Here is a 22,221-nt window from a genome sequence, read left to right as displayed (position 1 = left end):
ATAATTATATGACTCAGGAAGACAAGCGCATACCTCACATACTTGCGGGAACCATAATGCCGATAGGTGGTGTAGAGCATTTTGAAGCTCTTTGAACACACAAGAGCAGCTGAATTTCCGTGAGTTACCTACCCAAACCAAAGCAAGTCCAGGCAATGGCTGCATAGTTTTCGTGGAGCCCTTACCCAACAGGGGACAAACATCTTCCTGAGAAAGCTTAGGTCGTGCAGCACCGAGGCACAGAGGCTTTTTGTCTCCAGAGAAATCACGGGTGTTTTGTCAGGTAAGTTTTACAGTTTCTATTTTACTTTTTTTTGGTAGGATCTTGTCCCCGTTGAGGCTGGAGGGGGAAGGTTTTATACTATGAATGTGAAAAAAAAAAAAAGCAGTCTCGTGCTTTCTGAGAGGTCAGGGGAACAGCACAGAGAAATTATCATCTCTTAAATAGACAAGTGATTGCTATGGGTAAAATGACCTGGCAGCTAATTGCCTGTGAAGATAACTGGCAAAAATGAGGCGTGGTGGTGTCTGGTATCACTGGTTTAACGGAGAGAGGTCCGCAAAAGACACAAAGGGAGACACAGGCTTGTCTTCAAGTGTTTTAACATTTGAATCATTGAGTTGCCATTCAATATGCTGATTTTGGAAGAAAACCAAATAAGTAAGAAAGATAAATTTTATTCCACGCAGTAACTTGGAGGACCTTATAGATCTTAAAATCACCTCAAATCAAGGTTGACCCATGCACCTGGTGTCTCCTGTACCTTGCCATCAGAGCGGTGGCCAGTGACAGCAGCACTGTGAGGTGGCTCCTGGCATCCTGCCGTGTCTGCCAGTCCTTCAGGACCATTTTGGGGGGCATCTTTGCTCAGGAGTGAGTCAGAGCTTGGCTGCAATTAAAGGTAGTATTTTTAAAGCTTTTCAAGCTTTTGTTCTGGCTCCTGGCTCTCTGCGTAGGTGTGTGTCCATTGCTAGAGATGAGCTACTGAAATGAAATCATGAGATGCAAATGGGGATGTATTTGTTGATTTGCCTTCTATTTTTATATCTAAAGGCGTATAGAGGATACAGAGGAGCTTCTAGCTCCTGTCACCAGCAGTGCAGGTGACTTTAAAATACCCACCGGTCAATATGTTCCCTGAGACCAGATTGGGACAGGTCCTCCAAAAGGGCTTCAAAATACAAGGGGGTTATCAGAAATGCCTTGAGGTCCCAGAGCAATGCCGGGAGCCTGTCCCCGACCCCCTTCCCTCTCTGGCCATCCTCACAGCCCTGAACTGAGGCAGGGGGATCATGGCTGCTCTTTGAGGAAGGCTGCCTTCGGAGAGGATCGTGTGCTTCCTGGCTCCTGAATGGTTTTGTTCTCTGGGGCGAGGGGAGTGAATCGACTTGCAGCTTGTCCTGACATGTGTCTGCTGTGTGTAAACCTGCAGCTTTTATAAAAAGAGCTCCTGTCCTGGGGACTGTGGAGCCTTCAAGTGCTTCTTGGCTCTAGGCTTCTCCTTTAGGTGTCGTAAGATCAGATTAATGATGTATTAGTTCGAGATAACTGCCATGAGATCATGTAATTAACTTGTGATGGTGCTCTGTGCCAGCTGGCTGAAACTCTCCGCTTTTAAGAAAACTCTTCCAAACCAGCTACAAATAGAGCTTTTTGAATGATGGCATTAACAAATAGCTCATTAGTCACCTTTTGGGCTAATTAAGGGAGAGCACGTTCAAGGCAGCAAAGAACAGCAGTGGGTGATTAAAGGCAGCCGTGAGGCTGAGCTCGTGGTACGAGGGAAGCAGTTTGTCACCTGGTGCCTTTCGCTGTGGCCATTGTGCTCCCAGTTACATGGGTTTGTGATGTCCCCCCTCCAAGGCCTGATCCTGCCCTGTTCAGCTCCAAAAGTTTCGGTCAGACCTCCTCATTCCCGCTCGTGTTGCCCTTGGGTAGATGAATAGTTGTGGGGAAGGGGGTGCAGAAAAGTGACGCCTTCGCAGGGCAGCGATACCTGCCCAAGAGCAGCTGCTGCTTGCCCAGGCGATGTGACTCCCCCTTGGCACTGCTCCCAAATTTGGCATACATGGCCTTTTTGACACATAAAAGGTTTGCTCTGAGCAAAACTGAGGGTGAGGGGATGCTTCTCTGGACTCATTGGGAGTGGGAAGAATCTGGGTTACCCTGTAGGCATCATAAGAATGTATACACCATTTTGATGAGCATTGAGCTGGAACAGGCACCGTAAGGACACCAAGAAGGCACCAACCATTTTGGTGTGTGCGGGGCTGGACATTTGAGGGTGATGGAGGGTGAGGGTGACATTTGAGGGTGACATTTGAGGGTGAGGGTGACAGAGCACTGGAACAGGCTGCCCAGGGAGGTTGTGGAGTCCCTTTCTCTGGAGATCTTCAAGGCCCGCCTGGATGCAGTCCTGAGTGATGTGCTCTAGGCGTTCCTGCTTTAGCAGGGGAGTTGGACCAGATGATCTCTAGAGGTCCCTTCCAACTCTGACAATTCCATGATTCCGTGATTTCCAGCCCATGCCTAGTGAGAGGGAGGCTGTGTCACTGTCCCAGCATTTTCGCAGGGTGCTGGGAAACATCTCAGGGAAAGGGATCTGTCTTGTGGCATTTAATCCCACGCGTGGCTGCTGCAAGGCTGTTGCACAAGACCTTCTCCGGCAGTCTGCCCAAGCTCTCTCCATCTTCTCCAGCTGGACCAAGCTTCTTCAGTCCTTGCTTCTTGGCTTAGCCTCAGTCCTGCCTTGGCTGCCCACCCCATCTCTTTGGCATGATGATCTTCTGTCCCCCCACAAATTGCTTGGAGGCACAGGTTAGGGTCGGTGCCCTCTCTTGCTGGAAAACACACCAGCAAGAGCCAGGCCTCACTGTAGGGTTTGCAACGTGAACAGAAACAGAGATTTCTCTCCCTGTCCTGCCTTCCCTCATCAAACTAATACTCAGCCTCACACTTTTTGGTGTCCTCCCTCCTGCCCCGACTACCAGACCTCCCATGTCTGGTGGCCACCTCAGCTGTTGTGTAGCACTTTCTCTTGTCCTAGTCCCTGCCGATGCTCACTCCCCCTTTACTCCAGGCTGTGACATGCTGCTGGTGACTCTGCAGTCACCTGCCCTCGCCTGGACACCAAGCCCTGTGATGGTGTGGCTTGGGGCTGCTCTGCTGCCCAGGAACCAGCTGCCTGCACCCCCACACTGCCCAAGTGCCCCAGGCCAAATCCTGCTCAGAAGAGCTCACACATGAGCTCTTCTTAGGTGCTACAAGGGGTTGAAAATGCTATTTATCTAAATAAGCACAAAGCACAAATTAAGCACAAAGGGTTCCTGTGTTCTGCTTCAGGGCCTCAGACCAGTAAGGTGGTGTGTGGTTATTACCAGTGGTCACCAGTCCTAGGTGGTCATCAGCCCTAGAAATGCCCGGGTCAGATTGGACTGAGCATCTCATGAAACTGTGCCTTTCTTCATTCCTTGTGGAGGAGAAGAGAAGTAGCTAAGTCTGCATCTTCTAGAAGATGCCACTGATTTTTACCCCCATCAAGCAGGTGGGATGCAGCTAGAGCTCTGAAGTTGAACTGTGTGCAGGGAGATGTGATAGCTCAGAGAAATTGGAGATCCTTCCTACAGCATCTGCATCTCCGCTCAGGTGTGCCTGGTTTTGGTGAGGCACGTAGATGGAACCAATTTTGAGGGCAGCACTTGGGCAAACTCTGCTGGCTTCTTCTTGTCCTCCAGATCAAGCCCCTGCACGCTGGAGTGTGTAGGGTTTGACGCTGTAATCTCTTGTCTGTCTGGGTTAGTCTCAGGTCATTAACTTTTATTTTCCTGCTGTTCCGGCCATGTGAATTCTGCAGTTTATGGTACTAAAAAAGAAAATCCCTTTGCAGCTGCCCAGAGAGGCTGCGTGGCAGATTGTCTTGAACTGGAAATGCTCCAGAAGAGGAGCTTAACTGGGGCTTGTCCTCTGACAGCCACTTCTTACAGATTAGAGGGGTTGTAAAATATTGCTGAAATGGTCATTTCAATGGTGTGCTATTTCATTCTGCAGTTTGGAAGAGTTTTGCAGGTTAGGCCCAAAATGGACAGTGGTTTGAGGTCCCTGTGGGTGCTGTTGAGGTATAACCAAAGCTGTGAAGTGAAAGGGGTCTTAACTCACTCTCCACCCCCTCACCTCCCTCCATTATTTTTTTTATTGTATCAGTATATGACATATAGCAGGAATGTCAAGTCTTCTCATCTTGTTTTTCTTAGAGGGCTGGTTCAATCTGTATGTGTGTAAAATGAGTCCCCCCTGCCCGTAGTGAGAACTGAACTCAGGATTTGAGTGCAGGCACTTTGGAAAATCAGACATTTTGATTTGTCTTCATCTTAAAAGATGGAGGTAGCAGGCGTTGGTTGTTGACTGCAACAAGGCTGAGAGCTTCAAGCAGCTACAGCATCAATCCCAGCCCTCGTGAGGCACCAGACTGAATGGCAATGCCTCTTTCTCCAGTTTTGCCTTGTAGCAAGAAGTCTATTGCATGAACATTAATGCCGCTAGTGGGCCCTGCTCCGTGTTTGTACCCATCCCTTTCCCTCCCATCCCATCCCGCTGGGCAGCCACAGAGGAGCGTGGACACGGTAGATGCTCTGTGCTGAGACAGGGACCACAAACCCATCCCTGAGCCTGTGATGCCTGGGGACCTTAGGACCTCTGCTGGCACCAAGCTCTGCTGTGCTCTCACACGAAGGGATGGATGCACTGACGCTACAGCAATGACTGAGATTTATGATCTTTTAGGTGTTTCTCATTGCCGGTATTATTATCCATAATAAATTGTGGCTTTTGCTTTCTCTAGTATTGGTTGGACCTTATGCTCTGGTAAAAAGTCAGAAGTTTTAAATTTGCAATTAAATGTCTGTGGGATGGGAGCTCAGGACTCGTGTCTATATGAACTCATGGCTATATAATTCTGAACAGAGGGGGACAGTGGGCAAAGAGCTGAGGTCCAGAGGTTTGCTTTTTCCGTCTTTCAGAAGAATGTGTGAATATGGAAAAGCCATTTTATCTTCTATGCTACATTGATAAATTGCCCTTTCGTTCTTTCTCTCTTATACTTTTATTGAACTCGCAGACAAACCTCTCCCTTGGCAGGTAGAAAGAATAAATTGCCAGCAGTACGCGCTGATGAGATGCCTTTCAGCAGTGGAGCTGTACAAATAATAGGTTTTTCATTTCAGTGGCTGAACAGAAAAATTGAAAATACTTTTTGTTTTGGGTCAGCCCCTAAAGGAGAATGTTTCTTCCCTTCTTTGATTTCTTTTTGTAAGCATTGCACGAGACATTCTGGTTTGAGATTATTTAGTGCTTTTCATAACTTAAAAAAAGAAGAAAACAGAAAAGAAAAAGCAAACTAGGTCACTTTCAAACCAAAAACGTCATTTGAAAGAACAACAAAAAAGTTTCATTTTTCAAATGTCAAAATAGAGCCTTGCAGCTCTTCTCAGAACTTTTTTTCTTCTCTCTCAGCTAAACTTAATTACATATTCAACTCAAATTCACCCAGAGCAGCAGTACCTCTTAATTTCACTTCAGGTGAATTTGCTACATCAATAAAACCCGGCTGAGCTCCACCTGCATGCAGCAGAGACCTGTCCTGTTTGCTGCTCAGCAAATGCATGCACACATGTATTTAATTCTACTTAATTAAGGTGTTGAGCAAGAGACCGTGTGAACTGACCTCTCGCAGGTCTGGCTGCCCAAGGAAGCACTGGCACAACCATGATTCACAGTGGTGAGACCCGGCAAGGGCTCGGGCTGTGCCATGATGGGAGCCTGGGGTGACTCTGCCTCTGCCCGCAGCACCCCTGGCTCCAGCATCTCTCCCCCATGGGATGGTGGCTGGGAGTGTTTGGGAAATGCAATGGTGTGGCTCAGCCGTGCTTCGCTTCCCTGCAGGGACAGGGTCCATCCACCTCTTTCTTTGCCTGGTTTCCTAAGGAAACAGTGCCGGTGTGATTGTGTCCCTCCATTGCTACCTGCCCATCCCTCCCAGAAGCGCCCTGAATTCAGGGTCCTGTTGGCATTAAATTACAACAAATTCCTACAAATGATGGTGATGAAAATCAGGGGCTGAGTAGAGATGCACAGCTGCCAGTGTGGTGGGTGTCAGGGGAGTTACCACACCATGAGTCCAGCTTTGGAGTCCTCAACACAGGAAGGACACGGATCCGTTGGAATGGGCCCGGCGGAAGGCCACGAAGATGATCAGAGGCCTGGAGCACCTCTGCTATAAAAACAGGCTGAGAGGGTTGGGGTTGTTCAGCCTGGAGAAGAGAAGGCTTCAGAGAGACCTTATAACAGCCTTCCAGTACCTAAAGGGGGCCTACAGAAGAAATGGGGAGGGACTCTTTGTTTTTTCTTCTCTCTCAGCTAAACTTAATTACATATTCAACTCAAATTCACCCAGAGCAGCAGTACCTCTTAATTTCACTTCAGGTGAATTTGCTACATCAATAAAACCCGGCTGAGCTCCACCTGCATGCAGCAGAGACCTGTCCTGTTTGCTGCTCAGCAAATGCATGCACACATGTATTTAATTCTACTTAATTAAGGTGTTGAGCAAGAGACCGTGTGAACTGACCTCTCGCAGGTCTGGCTGCCCAAGGAAGCACTGGCACAACCATGATTCACAGTGGTGAGACCCGGCAAGGGCTCGGGCTGTGCCATGATGGGAGCCTGGGGTGACTCTGCCTCTGCCCGCAGCACCCCTGGCTCCAGCATCTCTCCCCCATGGGATGGTGGCTGGGAGTGTTTGGGAAATGCAATGGTGTGGCTCAGCCGTGCTTCGCTTCCCTGCAGGGACAGGGTCCATCCACCTCTTTCTTTGCCTGGTTTCCTAAGGAAACAGTGCCGGTGTGATTGTGTCCCTCCATTGCTACCTGCCCATCCCTCCCAGAAGCGCCCTGAATTCAGGGTCCTGTTGGCATTAAATTACAACAAATTCCTACAAATGATGGTGATGAAAATCAGGGGCTGAGTAGAGATGCACAGCTGCCAGTGTGGTGGGTGTCAGGGGAGTTACCACACCATGAGTCCAGCTTTGGAGTCCTCAACACAGGAAGGACACGGATCCGTTGGAATGGGCCCGGCGGAAGGCCACGAAGATGATCAGAGGCCTGGAGCACCTCTGCTATAAAAACAGGCTGAGAGGGTTGGGGTTGTTCAGCCTGGAGAAGAGAAGGCTTCAGAGAGACCTTATAACAGCCTTCCAGTACCTAAAGGGGGCCTACAGAAGAAATGGGGAGGGACTCTTTGTCATGGAGTGGAGCGATAGGATGAGGGATAATGGTTTTAAATTGAAAAAAGGGAGATTTAGATTAGATACTAGAAAGAATTACTGTGAGGGTGGTGAGACACTGGAACAGGTTGCCCAGGGAAGTCATGGATGCCCCATCCCTGGAAGTGTTCAAGGCCAGGCTGGATGTGGCCTTGAGCAACCTGCTCTAGCGGGAGGTGTCCCTGCCCGTGGCAGGGGGGTTGGAAGTCGATGATCTTTGAGGTCCCTTCCAACCCAAACCATTCTATGATTCAATGATCTCTGGACGTGTTGAAGGCCAGGCTGGATAGGGCTTTGAGCAACCTGATCTAGTGGGAGGTGTCCCTGCCCATGGCAGGGGGGTTAGAACTAGATGATCTTTAAGGTCCCTTCCAACTCTAACCATTCTATGATTCGATGAAACCAGCTCCACTGGTGCCATTTGGGGTCTGGGTTTGCCTCAGGCAGCATTAGAGAAATTCCCTGTTGTCACCTCCTCTCCAGCATCTTCCTACAGAGGCAAAAAGCTCTGCAGTAACTTTTTGTTGCATCCCAACAATGTTGTGTGCTTCCTTGACAAATTAGAGGCTGTTGATACTGGAATGACTCTATTCCTTCCTATATCCTTGTAATCCTGAAGATTCAGGGTAGGATGAAAAGCCCCTGTGTGCGTACTGCAGATCAGGGAGGGAAAATGCCTCCACATATCTCCATGGATTCTCAGCTGCAGCAAACCTGTAGGTAGCACCAAATGTCTAATAGTCAGGAAAATAATTCAGTGTCTACACCAGAAAGGGGCTTTTTTGGGGTTAGGAGCTCCAGCTTTAACTGCTCAATAGTCTCCATCCTTCCCTGGTGGCTCACAGCCATCATTCCAGGGCCAGGGCAGTTGTGAGAGCCAAGTGACCAGTGATAGCATCAGCTTTTAACTTGTAACTGACAACTCCCAGCCTGTAACTTCTGTCCATGGAGGGGCTGGGACACAGGAGCAAGGGCCAGCACTCCTGCCCACTCTCCTTACCAGCTGGGACTCCACAGTGGTCAGTTTGGGCATGTAGAACCGAAACACACATCCCTGATGAATGCCCTTGTGGCACATCACCCTGCTCAGAAGTAAAACCCCATCCCTGAAAATATTGTGAGGGATTAGGAATTTCTCAGTGTTAGTCAGACTGACAACAGAAAATGGAAGAGGTCCAAGCATTGGTGGCCTTTTGACATAGCAGGGAGACTTGTCAATGTGATAAGTCAAGCCTTGGCAGAGTCAGCTGCTCCTTGGCCCAATGGTCCCCTGTGAGCCATGTGCTTTTTTCTTTTCCCTTTTTTTCTGGAAATATTGAAAAGACATTTTTCTCTGCTGAGGGAAGCTGCTCAGCAGCTGGCCACGGTGCAGACCACGACAGGCACTCAGAGTATCTTCTGGTTATTCCCCAGAGAGAGCGGCAGGAGGCATTGCAAACAGATCTTTGATGCTGCAGATCAGAGATGGACCCTGGTGAAAACTGGAAGCTGGATGAAACCAACTGGTTGTCTCATGGTGGGATCCATCCCTTTGCCAGTGTGAAAGGAGGTAGGACATGATTGCTAGTTTTTAATCCACCCAATGGACATGCTGGGAGTCGTCCCAATGTGCTGCTGCCCTTCACTGTGCTTGCAGTGGTCCCAGGGGTTTTGCTGGGCTATGTCCAGAACAAGGCAGTGCTCAGGAATGAGGTGGGAAAGGTGTGATCTGAGCTGCAGTGCCTTGCCAAGAGCTGCCAGACTGACACAGGCACTTGTTCAGTGGTTTGTCTTCCTTCTCTGGGGTGGTTTTTTGCCAAAAAAATCCCACAACACCCACCTTTTGGCAAGTTAATGTGCCACTGGAGCTAGCTGTGACAACCCTCATTTTCCAGAAGCAGGACTCTGCAGATGGCAGGGGTTGAGGAAGAGCGAGGAGGAGAGCTGGTAAAATACCCCTTCCTCTCTTCAATCGTATTTGCATGAGACAATTTAGGGTGGCTCCCAGGAGACACTCTGTCCCCACAGTGACAGGAGAGCCAAGGGCTGCTCTGGCTGGGGCTCCCTGTGCAGGACCATTCAAGGTTTCAGCCCACCTTGGTATGACACAAGACATCCCAGCCCAAATCTGGGCTCTATTGATCTCCAGAAATTGCCAGTCTCAGGAAAGCACTCCAGACAGATGCAATAGGAAATAGCCAGTGGAGCTATTTCTTGTATCGATCCATCTCTACCTAATTTCCAGCCAGCGGCTGTAACTTGGTTTTTAATCCCTGTTTGAACATTTGGCAGAAGCAGCCACATGTGCTCCCTGCTCTCCCCCAGCTCACCCTTGTCACTGGACGTCCCCGTCCCCCGAGACAGCACAAGGTGCCCCTCCTTGGACAAAGCTCCTTCTTTGGCTGGGACGTGCTGTGCCCTGGACTAAAACCAAAACAAACCCCCAGCCTTCCAGATGAGAGCACCTTTGGAACGGAAACATTTTGCTTTGGTGAAATGCTTTGCTTATCTCCATCTGTTTCCCTCGGCTTCCCGCTGATAGCCCAGATGCCTGGGGAAGGGGACAGCCTGAGATGTGGCATCGCCTCCTTTTCTGTGAGAGCTGAGTTAGATAAGGAGGTTTGTGCTTTTGAACCCAGCAGACCTAGGTTCCATCTCCCCAGGCGAGCACCACTGGGTGGCATCCTTGTGATAGCACATCTACTGCCTCTGCAGGTACCCAGCCCAGGGTGGCTCCAGGGGACAGCACAGGGATGCGCGCTGCAGTCTGTCCTTTTGCCCATTAGGACAATCTCTGCTTCTGTTGAGTTGTTGTGGGTTTTTTTTCTAAAATCTTGACCATGTGCATGGTCTGTTACTGTTTATAGGCTGGGTTGTACTGCTGGCTTTGGGATCCCACTGTGCTTGGGTCTATTAAGCAGAGCAGGGCAGAGTCACTGATGTCAGGAGTGTGTAAAAATCCAAACCAGTTACATGTGGATGTACACTGGCCTCCATGCAGCCCGTTGCTATCCTAAATTAGTGGCTCGCAGCCTTTACTAACTGATGGGCCTAGCAGCATTTTGTAACGGGGTGTGAGACTTCTTAAAAGATGTCACAGGTATGGATTACTATATGATGTCATGCACCTGCCCTTCTTAAACATCCTCCTTGAACCCCCTAGGAACAGCCCACGGATTCCAGACTAAAAGATTTTTTTTTTTTTTTAGTATAGCTCATGCATTCAACAAATGCCATGAAATGAAACGAAAAAAAAAAACCCCAAATCAAAAACCATCAGGAAAAAACTCCACTCTGCAAGTTTATCTTTATTTTTAAATTGCACTGAGTTTCTGTAAGTCAGCAATATTTTGCCATTGAAAGAAATCCCCACCAACTCCAAGGCACAAATGACATTTAGCACTTGGCCACGTGCTTCTATGGGGCTACAGGTCCTTCTGGCAGCGAGGTGTCCCTGTGCACTGTGCCCTGCAGCCGGGAGCAGGCAAAGATGGGTTGAGCTTGTGGTGGGCTTGGGTTTGGGATCCAAAATAATCATCTCCCACGAGCTTTTGGTAAGAGAGGGCTTTCCAGAGCCACTGATCCAACCTGCCACAGGCGCTGAGTTACAGCAATATTATCAGATGACTCAAGGGTTTGCTCAGACCCTGAAAAATCCCAGCTGGAGAGTTTTCCTGCTGGTCAAACCTGTCCCAGCTGCCGTTGTTGGAGGAGACCACAGCACACATGAAAGCTTTGCTGTGGGCAGGATGCTCCTGGCCCTACCCCGAGCACTGAGGAGAGGGAGCAGAGAGCCATGGCACAGCCAAAAAGGGGAGCACAGCCAGGGACCCCAGCGAGGGCAGAGACAGGGCAGCAGAGATCTTGCTCTTCAACAGTGCTGGAGGGAGGATAAGGGTTCATCCCACCAAGTCTTTATCTTGAGCTGACTCTGAGGTTTTTCAGTAAGAGCTGGATTTACAAAAAAAACCCCCACAATGCACATATGAAAGCTGTCAGGGGTGAAGTGGAAGCAGGGGCTTATCTGCAGTGTGATTAAAGCAGTGTTGTCACCCCAGGTCTCTACATCTCCCTCTCCAGCTGACCTTTCCGAGCATTTGTTCTTCTTCCCCCAGACAATGAGCTCTCCGAAGGTGCCCCAGCCCTCTTTGCTCTGGATCAGCTGGGTAAGTCCATGCACGATATGTTTTCCTCTTCCTTTTTTTCTCTATGTAAAGTAATTAGGACGTGACTTAAAACAGAGGGGCAGCTGCTGAATACTTTCCACTGCATAAATTCATCATCACCAGTGCCTCCTTTCTACGTTGCCTTTGAATGCCATCCATCAGAGGGCTGGGACAGCTCAACGTTAGATGTGTTTCGTACCTTTTTATATTAAATTGATGCAGATTTTTTCCCCTGGGAGAGCAGCTGTCACCTTTCTGATACAGAGCACTCTCAGATGCTGCTCTTTCTTGGCTGGGGATTTGAAGTTTAGCCTGTGGCTGGCACTGGAGCTTCTGTGACTTTCTGGTGCCTTGCAACATGATGAAAGATTTTTTTCCCCCGGGAGGCAGAAGTAGAGGTTTGTAAAGTGAGAACGAAGAGTAAGACACCCAGGGAAAAAGGCGTCTTTCACCTCAGAGGCTGAATGCATGGGAGGGGCTCATCTGGCAGTGATCTCCCCTCAATCCCAGCATCAAGGTCAAAAAGGATGTGTTGCTCAGGAGGAGTTAGAGGTACTCAGGGTAAGGAGGGGGTGAGCTACATGCTGAGAAGGTTCTACAGGAAGTCTGACATGTGGGAAAGGAGGAAATCAAGCCCCTGGCCCCTCCTGAGAAAATGGGGGAAGGCTGGAGGTAGAGCATGGGGGAAAGTGTGAATTAGCTGTGTTGGGAGAGATGTTGGGCTCAGGTCTGTGCACCCTGCCTTGCTCTTCGCCAGCATGGTGGGACCACCCCACACACCGCAATGCCCATCACCTTACACAGCAGAGGACCAGCCCTTCCTCCCAAGGAAAAGGCGCCCTCCTCTTCACTCTCAGGGCAGTGAATTTTCCATCTTTGGAGACATTCAAAAGTCATCTGAACATGGTTCTGGGCAACCAGCTCTAGGTGGCCTTGTTCGAGCAGACAGGTTGCAACAGATGACCTCCAGAGGTCATCCTCCCCCCTGCCAACCTCAACCAGTCTGTGATTCTGAGACTTCCCCACCACTCTGGAAACCCACCTTGCTCCCAGTAAGGATGCTCTTCATGCACACACCAGGCTGCTCACCACATGTGGCACTGGTGGAAACTTGGGGTAGAAGAGTAAAAACTGCAGGAGCCCAGAATGGTGACTTTTTTCATTACCAATGATGGAGAGGAACTCTTTATCAGAGCGTGTAGTGACAGGACGAGGGGTAACAATTTTAAACTGAAAGAGGGGAGATTTAGATGAGATATAAGGAAGAAATTCTTTACTGTGAGGGTGGTGAGACACTGGAACAGGCTGCCCAGAGAAGCTGTGGGTGCTCCATTCCTGGAAGTGTTCACGACCAGGCTGGATGGGGCTTTGGGCAACCTCGTCTGGTGGGAGGTGTCCCTGCCCATGGCAGGGGGGTTGGAACTAGATCATCTTTAAGGTCCCTTTCAACTCAAACCATTCTATGACTCTATGATCATGTGTAACTATCTCTGCTGCAAACCTCTGCTGCTAAGACCCAGGATTCTATAAATACAAAAATGCCTGTAAAGTGTATGATGCCTCACTGGTACGAGAAGGGGTGGCTGGGTGGCAGTCTCCTACACTTGATGGCATTTTAAAGGAGTACTTGTGAGCCCTCTCCGCTTGGTGTCAGGATAGAGACTGCTTTGACATGTGTTCACTGGGAGGAGTGCCTAACAGAGTGGGAATAAAGCCAAGACCCTTCCCTTGGCTGCCTCATTCATTATCTTCATTACTCGATTGCTGTTAAAACAAGTCAAGTAATTTTAAAATGCATTTTCTATGACATAGCTTCCACCGGCTCCGTTTCTTCTTGATCTCCCTCATCTTATCCCTTGACCTGCACCTTCCCTCAGTGACACATGCCCATTTCTCCTAACTTTGGCAAACCCTTAGCAAACTTATTCTGTGACAAAGAACAAGCTCCCTCTCCCAGGTAACAAGATTTGGTTGGTTTAGCTGAGTAGCATAGAAATGCATTGGCAGCTAGGCAGATGTTTTAAATGTTCAAAATGAGGCTCCTGGTGACCCCTTGGTCAAAGGGCAGGACCCTGGAAGGCAAGGATCAGGGCTGTAACATGGGACAACAGGCTTCCTGGCATCCTCCTCATGTTAATGGGGAAATAATCTGTGCCATCCAGTGTTCCAGTGTGATCCATTGCCTCATGAGGTGGTGGCTGGCATCTCCCAGGGCTTCTGCACAGCTACGCTCCCCATCTGAGGAGCAGCAGGAGCTGCTCGGACACTGCTTTCCTCTGCACAGCAATATTAGACATCCCTCAGTCTGGAAACGATTATTCAAACCAGCACTTGTATCACCTTACATTTCCACTCTGCCTTCCAAACACAGCACAAGACGTGATTGCTCCATCCAAGGTAGACAAGACAGACAAAGGATGTGAGATAGCAGAACAAGTAATGGAAAACTGATCTCTCCTCCTGCCTCCCTCCCGGCTGGTGGGTTTTCAGCTGGATCAGTCTCCTGACCTGAGTCATGCGCAGCTGCACGGCCTGCGGTGCCAGGCAAGCGAGGGGGGTAAGAGCAAGCACGTGTTGGAGGGACAGAGGACCAGACCATCCCAGAAGAAGCTCAGATTTATGCTGTGTTGAAGGGATCACGTAACCAGGGCCTGAGAATACCTGGTCAAAAATCCTCAGCCCAGGTAAACCAGCCACCTGAATGGAAGGAGTTATTAGTAGAGGAGCAGAGAATGAAGCAGCATTATAATAACAACAAAAAATCAATATCATAACAAAGCATCATCACCATAAAAATCATGGAAAGGCAGGTCTGGGCAGGACTTCAAGAGGTCAGCTACGCCTCCCTCCTGCCTGAAGGCAGGGCTAGGGCCTCCTGTTCACCCATCACCCCACAAGGAGGACAAACTTGTCCTAGCAGCCTTCCCAGGCAATCCACCCCAGTGTTTCACTGCGCTGGAAAGGTTTTCTCAGTGTCTAATTAAATTTCTGTAATTTAAGCCAGTTACACATTGTGCTGCCGAAGGCAGGCATAAGTAGGGAAAAGCCATTCCACAGGTCAGACGGAGAGTTTCTTGTCCTCTCTGTGGGGGCTGGAGGAGGATCCCAACGGAGGATCACTAGATTGCATCCTTTTTTTCCTGCTCATCAAGTCTGCCTCGACCTCTACTCCTGCATCCAGCTCTCTGGCAGCTTGTCCCAGCCTGCTGTCAACTGCAAACGTAAAAAGCTGTGCTTGGGTTTTGAGTCATTCATGGAAATGCTGATCAGCGCCAGATTTAGGGAAGGTTTTTTGTGTCGCCTCGTGCCGTGAGTAACTAACCTCCAAGAAAGTTTTTGAGCAGCCTTGCATCCATCTTTTCATATTTTCTTCTAGTCCAGGTGCCCCTCTCTTGCTTAGTGATACCATATAACACAGTATCACAAGCCTTATACACCAACATATATGGCATCTGCACCTCCCCCTCATCTATAAGGTTTATTACCTCATCATAGAAGATTAGATGAGTCTGACCAGCTCTGTTCTTGCTGAATCTGCTCTGGTTATTACTCATACCCTTTTCTACATGTTTGCAAAGCCTTTGGTCGTTCCAGTGCTTCCAAGGATGGAATTACCATTGAAATCCATTCCTAACTCTTCTTTCTCTCCTTGTCTTAATGATTGGTGCTCTGCTTGCCATGCCCAGCCTTTGGAAACCTCTCTGTCATCTGCTGCCGTGTAAGTCATTGCATAGCTCACCTGTACCTTGAGATGTGAGCACATTTCTGAAGTTCCCTGGAGAAGTACCGGGCAAGGGAGGCAAAATTGACCAAGGGACAGAGCAGCTTCTATAGAAGCAGACACTGAGTAAACTACAACTCGATGATGTGGAAAAGAGATGCTTGAAGGAGGATATGGTAGAAGTACAAGAATCATGAATGGCATAGAAGTAAATAAGTGCAAGAGAGACATTGACATACTGGAGACAGTTCAGTGAAGGGCCATAAGGATGATGAAGGGCCTGGAGCATCTCTCCTGTGAGGAAAGGCTGAGAGAGCTGGGTCCCATCAGCCTGGATGATCTCATTAATGTCTATAAATATCTGTAGGGATGTTGTAAAGAGGTCAGAATCAAGCTCTTTCCAGTGGTGCCCAGTTCCAGGACCAGAGGCGATGGCACAAAGTGAAACACAGGAGGTTCCCTCTGAACATCAGGAAACACTTTTTTACTGTGAGGGTCTCTGAGCTCTGGCACAGGTTGCCCAGGGAGGTTGTGGACTCTCCATCCTTGGAGATATTCAAAAGCCAGCTCCAAGTGGCCCTGCTTGAGCAGGGATGTTGGAGCAGATATCCTCCAGAGGCCCCTTCTGACCTCAAGCACTCTGAGATTCTGTGAAACAAGGAAAGGTTTAAAACAACCCGAAAGAAACATGTCTTCACAGAGCACACAATCACAAAATGTCCAGGGTGCCAAAAGTATGAATGGGCTCAAAAAGTGATCAGAAAACACCATGGAAGAAAGGCCTAAGAAGGGTTCTCAAACCTGACGATGCGGCCACAACCTCCTGCTGAGGAAGGGAAACGGGATCGTGTAATAGAGGAGCTCACAGAAGAGCATTTGTAGTTCTACAGTTCCTCGGATTTTCTCTGCAGTCATCTACCAGCAGCCACACCAGAGAGAGGACATCAAGGGGTCTTGAATGTTCATATAAACCAGTGTGGTCCTTCTTGTCTTTCTTTAGGTCCATGGTGACTAACCAGAAGAAAAAACAAAACAAACCCACACCTCCTCTTCCTTTCTTTTCTTCATCTGTCTCTCCTCTCCCACAGCTTTGGCTGCTGGATTTCAGCAGATATGAATCAGACGGTGACTGTTGTGTTCCTTTTGTTCTGTAAATTATTAAAACAGAACATTTCACACTTGCTTTGTGGCCCAGCAGAGGAATGCTGCATTGTCTCCTTGGCAGGTCTGGAAGTGGAATTTCTGGCCATGGAGAAAGTGAGGTCAGGGAGAGAGAAACTCTCCAAAGAGGGAACATGTGCAAACTGCTTTGCTGTCTCTCTCCTGTGCTTGTGTGTCTTCTGCCTGTCTTCCATTTCCTTATCCCTCCCCTCTTTTCCACCTCCTTCCCATCCCACTGGCAATTTTTCTGCTTTAAGATGATTTAGCTGAATATCAGAAAAAATAAAGAAAACTGATTGAAAAATGCAAGGTGAAAGCCCCCAGCCTGGGAAGCCTTGGGTAGACTAATGAGAATGTGATGAAATGGGAAAATAAAGTGGGGATGGGGGGAGGTATGAGCCCCACCCTGCCAAAATCAAGATGAAAATGCTTGTGTAGGGGATGCAGGATCTCAGTGGGAACCCCTAGGACCTGTGCCTCACGTTTCCCGATAGCGGACCAGAGGAGGGATTAGCTGTGCTATTTATACCTGCTCCCTGGGTCCCCTCACTCTGCCGGAGCAGGCTCCCCACAACGCGGCTTGCAGGAAACACTGCTTTTGTGATACGGTCTGCCAGGGGAATAAATGCGCTCAGGAATGAAATCCCATTGGATAAATAAAAAAGGGAAGGAAAGAAAAAGCCCTGGTCCCTGCCCTGTTTGTTCCCACTGCTTCGTAGCCATCCAGCTGTTTCTTTTTCTTTGTTGTCCTGACCTCATCTTGTACTGGAGCGGATCCAGAGAGTGAGTGCTCTGCTTAGCCGTCTTCTGCCAGAAACCAAACAGGTCAAGTTATTAGAGAAAAATGAAAGCTCTTTGGCAAACTGGAAAAACAGATGTGCGGAGATAATTCTGCTGCCTCCAAATACAGTGTTCCCTGTTAAGTGCATTTCAGAGGGGACCTGACAAATATGCACAGTTGTCACTGTGAAAATCTCAACAGTGGCTATTAATTCATCAGGATAAGTTTCTCCGGGGCTCCCCGAGCTGCTGAGCTCACTGGCTGCCTGGTAGCAAGGCTGCTTAAAAACCTTCTGCGGATGCGGGTTCGGGAGCGCTGCTCCAGCGCGGCAAGAGGATTCGCCTCCGCTCAGTAGTGAGAGATGCTTCAGGGATGCTGAGGATGGGTAGCAGGGTCTCTGTGGGGCAAGTGAAGCCTGTGACTATCAAGAAGAGGCAGGATTGTCTCCACCTGAGATACTGGTAAGGGCATCTTTCATGTCAAAGGCTCTGTGGCTTTTATTTACTAAAGTTACTCGGGTGAAGCTTTCTGCGCAGTGTATTCCGATTTCTTGACTCAGCTCTTGCTGTGGTCTCAACGTGGCACGGTGGCTATTCGTGCCATCCCCAGCGGTGGCATCAATGGGGCTGTAACTCTCTGGCTGCCCGTTGGCCATCGTTAAAAGCAGCAGCGACAGCAAGAAGTGAAACTGTGTGCAGGCATTTGGGGTTGCCGCAGTGTCAGGCGGAGCGGGACAATGATTTGTTTGCTTGCAGCATTCGGAAGCTGTGGGATTACACGCATGGGTGGGTGCAAATATAACCAGTGTCAATACCTTAGTGCACTTGTGCACTTGTGGGTTTGGATGGCCACATCCCTTCTGCAGGGTGGTCCAACCCTGGGTCTGGTCCATGGGGGATTTGGGATGGCGCAGGGATGCTGAGTGACCCAAGGGGCTGCTAATGGCCGAGTAAGGAAGGCACCTGGAAAAACTTCTCCCTTCCCGCACAGCTCACTGAAATGCATGGGAAATCCATGAGAGGTGCTTATTTTCCATGGCAGGGTATAACAGGCACATGCTTCCAGCCCGTGGATCGTGTGTCTCCTGGATCCGTAGCCACCAGGGAGAAGCCGAAGGGAGGTAGTGAAGTGAGTTGTGGTGGCACTTGGCTCCAGCTGAGCAGGTTAGGACCAAAAAGGTTGGAAGGATGTACTTCTTTCCTTCTCCAAATTCAGTGGGGAATTAACATAAAAACCACAAATATATTTGTGTGTATATATATATATATATATATAAAAATAGTGGAGTTATTCCAAAATTAATTGGGAGAACAACATATTTAATATTTTATTTTTATACATATTAAAAAATACATAAATACTGGAGCTGCAAAGTGGAGTAGCTTGAGTGATGGTTGCCTTGCCCTCTTGGGCAGACACAGCTCCCCAGTGTTTATCAGGCTATCAAACCCCAGAGGGATTAGAGAATTCCCTCTCCAATCTGCCAGCCTTAGTTTATCAAATCAAACCAGAGTTTATCAAATCAAAATAGAGTTGAACAGGAAAAAGACTTTGAAAATCACTTGGAAACATGCACCAGAAAATGAATGATGTGGGGGAGAAGAGAAATTACACTTTTACCTAGGCAGAAAAATAGGTTATTTTCCTTGGGAATGTAACAGCATGGTTCATGAGGTCCGTGCGATGTTACTGAAAAGACAAGACAGCAGATATTTCTTTTTCTTGATGTATTTTTCTTCTAGCACTGAAATCATCACATATCATCACGCAGCAGTAGGTAAAAGGGAAGCATAGACTGTGGGGCCAGAATGAGAAACAAAATAAGCCCTTGGACAGGCTGGATCTGCTTGGCTGTGGGTAGAACAGTCAGATTGCACTGGAATCACCCCGACCCCACGATACAGACTGTGAAGCAGAATAAACAAAATAATAACTTGTCCCATTTTGCCCAACCAAATGATGAAGTTGGAGCATGATGAAAAGTAGCACTTGAATTGTCATTGTGAACAGCACTCAGGGGGAAGTGCCCTCATCCAACTTCATCCACTGCTGTGAACAGGCACCTGACAAGCCGAGGGCAAAATTTCATCTTCATTTGCAGCTGGTTCATGGCTTGCCTGTCCCTATAAGCAAAGCCAACATTTATGGCCAAGGAAGGTAGGAGAGGGCAGATACACAATCTGAAAAAACCGAAGGCCACTCTCTCCAGGGGAATGAGGTATCTAACTCTACCTATCCTCAAGGTTCCCCATGGTTTTGCAAGGATTTAGGCATTCAAAAATCTGATTTGGGGCTTAACTTGCTCTAAGATAAGCAGGACATCTGCAGGAGACAAGGGAATTGAACATCCCTCTCTTGTCCACATCTGGCACCCTAAGCCTGTGGTTCTTCCCCCGAGGAGGCTGAGGGTGTGAGGGTTCCCCTTGCCTCCCCTTGGATCAGCAATGTTTTTGCAATTCTCTGCTCTTCTGGTGACCTCGGGGAGACAGCTATTAGCTGCCTCAGTTTCAAGGCTTCAGAGAAACACCCACATGGACAGCATTGTCACCTTGCCTTGCACACCACATGGAGGGAAGGGCACCTCTGAGGGTGCTCAGTTCACATGGGAAACATAGTTCTGCAGCAACTGCTGCCGTGGGAGATGTGGGGACGTGGGAACTGAGGCATGCGATCTCACCATCAGTTTTTCCTCCTTTTCCCCTGTCCCATGTTCTATACTTTCCCTTTATCTTGCCTACACCTAAGCAACTTTGAACAAAGATGGGGTTTGCAATTCCTAAAAGCGATGCCATGGACTGCTGTGATTCACACACGGTCCCAGTGCCTGGAGCTGCCCAGAGTCCCTGCTGCATCCACCAGCCTTGTGGTGACAGCACCAGGTCACCTCCCTTCTTGCCATACCTCTTTACAGGGCTGTGGTGGCACTGAACGTATTCCTCTTTAGCCTGTTGCTGCATTTTTCACCCTTCAGCGCAGTATTCCGGGAGGCAGACCCACCTTTGGGGCCTGGAAATACTGTCCACGTGCTAAGAGCCAGGAGAAATGAGTGGAAAGAGAAAGGATAACACTGGCATCTCTGGGCATTTTGCTGGAATGAAGGAGGGTGGTGCAATGAGATGGTGAAACCCAAGCAGAGTGCTGGCGTGCCAGTTGTCCAAAAAGTGGTAGGTTCTGTGGAGTAGTGCTGGGAAAAGGATGCAGAGGGACTGCTCAACCCAATTTGTGCCCAGATGGCCCCAAGGAAGGGAAAAAGCGTGGTCCAAACACTCAAGGAGATCTCCCATGCTGTCCCCTGTGCCAGACCCTTGGCAGCAGGGACGGGGTGGGCTGAGGAGACAAAACAGCAGCTTCAGCCCTAACAAAAACGCATCCCATGGAGCTTATGTGCTGAAATGCAAAGAAACCCTGGGCTGACAAATGTCTTGTGTTCCTGTTACTGCAGCACTTCTGTCCAGCATTTGTCTCTTCATGTCAAGGGAAATGCGCATCCATTGTTCATGTGAAAATGTGTGATGAATCATAGAATGGTTTGAGTTGGAAAGGACCTTAAAGATCATCGAGTTCCAACTCCCCTGCCATGGGCAGGGACACCTCCCACCAGACCAGGTTGCTCAAAGCCCCATCCAGCCTGGTCGTGAACACTTCCAGAGATGGGGCAGGGTGGGGATGCAGCAGGAGAAAGGGCCGGCATTTAAGAACAGGGGGGCTGTCCCAGTTCCAAACTGGCTAGCTACAGCCCAGTCAGTCCCCAAATGGCCACCCACACCTCTGAGCAGAGAGCAAGCAGCCAGATCCCTGGGAGAGACAGACTAGGGGGTGAGGTATTAGAAAGCATCCCTGAGGAAAGGGACTTGGGGGTGCTGGTGGACGAGAAGCTGGACATGAGCAGGCAGTGTGCACTTGCAGCCCAGAAGCCCAATCACATCCTGGGCTGCATCAAAAGATGCGTTGCCAGAAGGTCCAGAGAGGTGATTCTTCCGCTTTACTCTGCTCTGGTGAGACCTCACCTGGAGTATTGTGTGCAGGTCTGGAGCCCTCAATATAAGAAGGACATGGACCTGATGGAGTGGGTCAAGAGGAGGGCCGTGAAAATGATCAGGGAGTTGGAGCACCTCTGCTATGAGGACAGGCTGAGGGAGCTGGGGTTGTTCAGCCTGGAGAAGAGGAGGCTCCAGGGAGACCTAATAGCAGCCTTCCAGTACCTGAGGGGGGCCTACAGGAAGGCTGGGGAGAGCCTGTTTACAAAGGCCTGTAGGGATAGGGCAATGGAGGGGAGCAGATTTAGATTGGAGATTAGGAATAAGTCCTTTACTGTGGGAGGACAGGCTGAGGGAGCTGGGGTTGTTCAGCCTGGAGAAGAGGAGGCTCCAGGGAGACCTAATAGCAGCCTTCCAGTACCTGAGGGGGGCCTACAGGAAGGCTGGGGAGAGCCTGTTTACAAAGGCCTGTAGGGATAGGGCAATGGAGGGGAGCAGATTTAGATTGGAGATTAGGAATAAGTCCTTTACTGTGGGGGTGGTGGAGCACTAGAACAGGTTGCCCAGGGAGATGGTTGAGGCCCCTTCCCTGGAGATATTCAAGGAGAGGCTCGACGAGGCCCTGGGCAACCTGGTCTAGTTGGGGGTGTCCCTGCTGACTGTGGGGAGGTCGGACTAGATGGCCTTTGGAGGTCCCTTCCGGCCTGGGCAATTCTATGATTCTATGAGGGGGGTGAGGTTAACGCAGGGGCTTATATTTGGGGCAACTCCTCATCTCCTGCGGGGCGCGGGGTGGGACTTGGGGAACCTGTGTCCGTGTCTAGGGTGGGATTCGGGTCCCGAGCATCCTGGGGCTCACGGCGGGGAAGCTGCGTGGGCACACAGGCTCACCCCTGGGCCATCCACGCCTCCCGGCTGGCTCCGTGTGGGGCTGCAAAGCTCCAGCAAAGCCCTGGGGGGAGTGGTGGGGGGGTGGTCTCCCCCTGCGGCCCCGCAGCCCTGGTGGGGGGGGCACCGCGGCCGGGTCCCCCCCTGTCTGCTGCCCGGGAGGCGCTCGGCGGCCCCCCCAGCTCCGGGAGGTGCCGGGCCCCGCCCCCGCCTCTGGCCACACCCCCCG

General features: G+C 49.6%; 1 protein-coding gene across 2 annotated transcripts in view; it reads left to right on the top strand.

Moving 5' to 3' along the window:
- Positions 1 to 221: 221 nt before the first annotated feature.
- Positions 222 to 22,221, top strand: part of AMOTL1 (angiomotin like 1) — an 84,909-nt gene continuing 62,909 nt past the window's right edge. Inside the window, exons 1-2 of one of the 2 annotated variants that reach the window (XM_014966180.1) lie at positions 222 to 283; positions 11,414 to 11,464. The gene's annotated coding sequence lies outside the window, so the exon portion shown is untranslated. Of the gene's footprint in view, positions 284 to 11,413; positions 11,465 to 17,294; positions 17,589 to 22,221 lie in introns of those variants that run through there. The other variant, XM_014966178.1, reaches the window with a different exon arrangement.

This window comes from Calidris pugnax, unplaced genomic scaffold (genome assembly GCF_001431845.1).
Source record: "Calidris pugnax isolate Ruff unplaced genomic scaffold, ASM143184v1 scaffold20, whole genome shotgun sequence".
Taxonomy (NCBI): domain Eukaryota; kingdom Metazoa; phylum Chordata; class Aves; order Charadriiformes; family Scolopacidae; genus Calidris; species Calidris pugnax.
The sequence above is the reverse complement of the archived record's forward strand: the minus strand, read 5'-3'. Positions and strand labels throughout refer to the sequence as shown.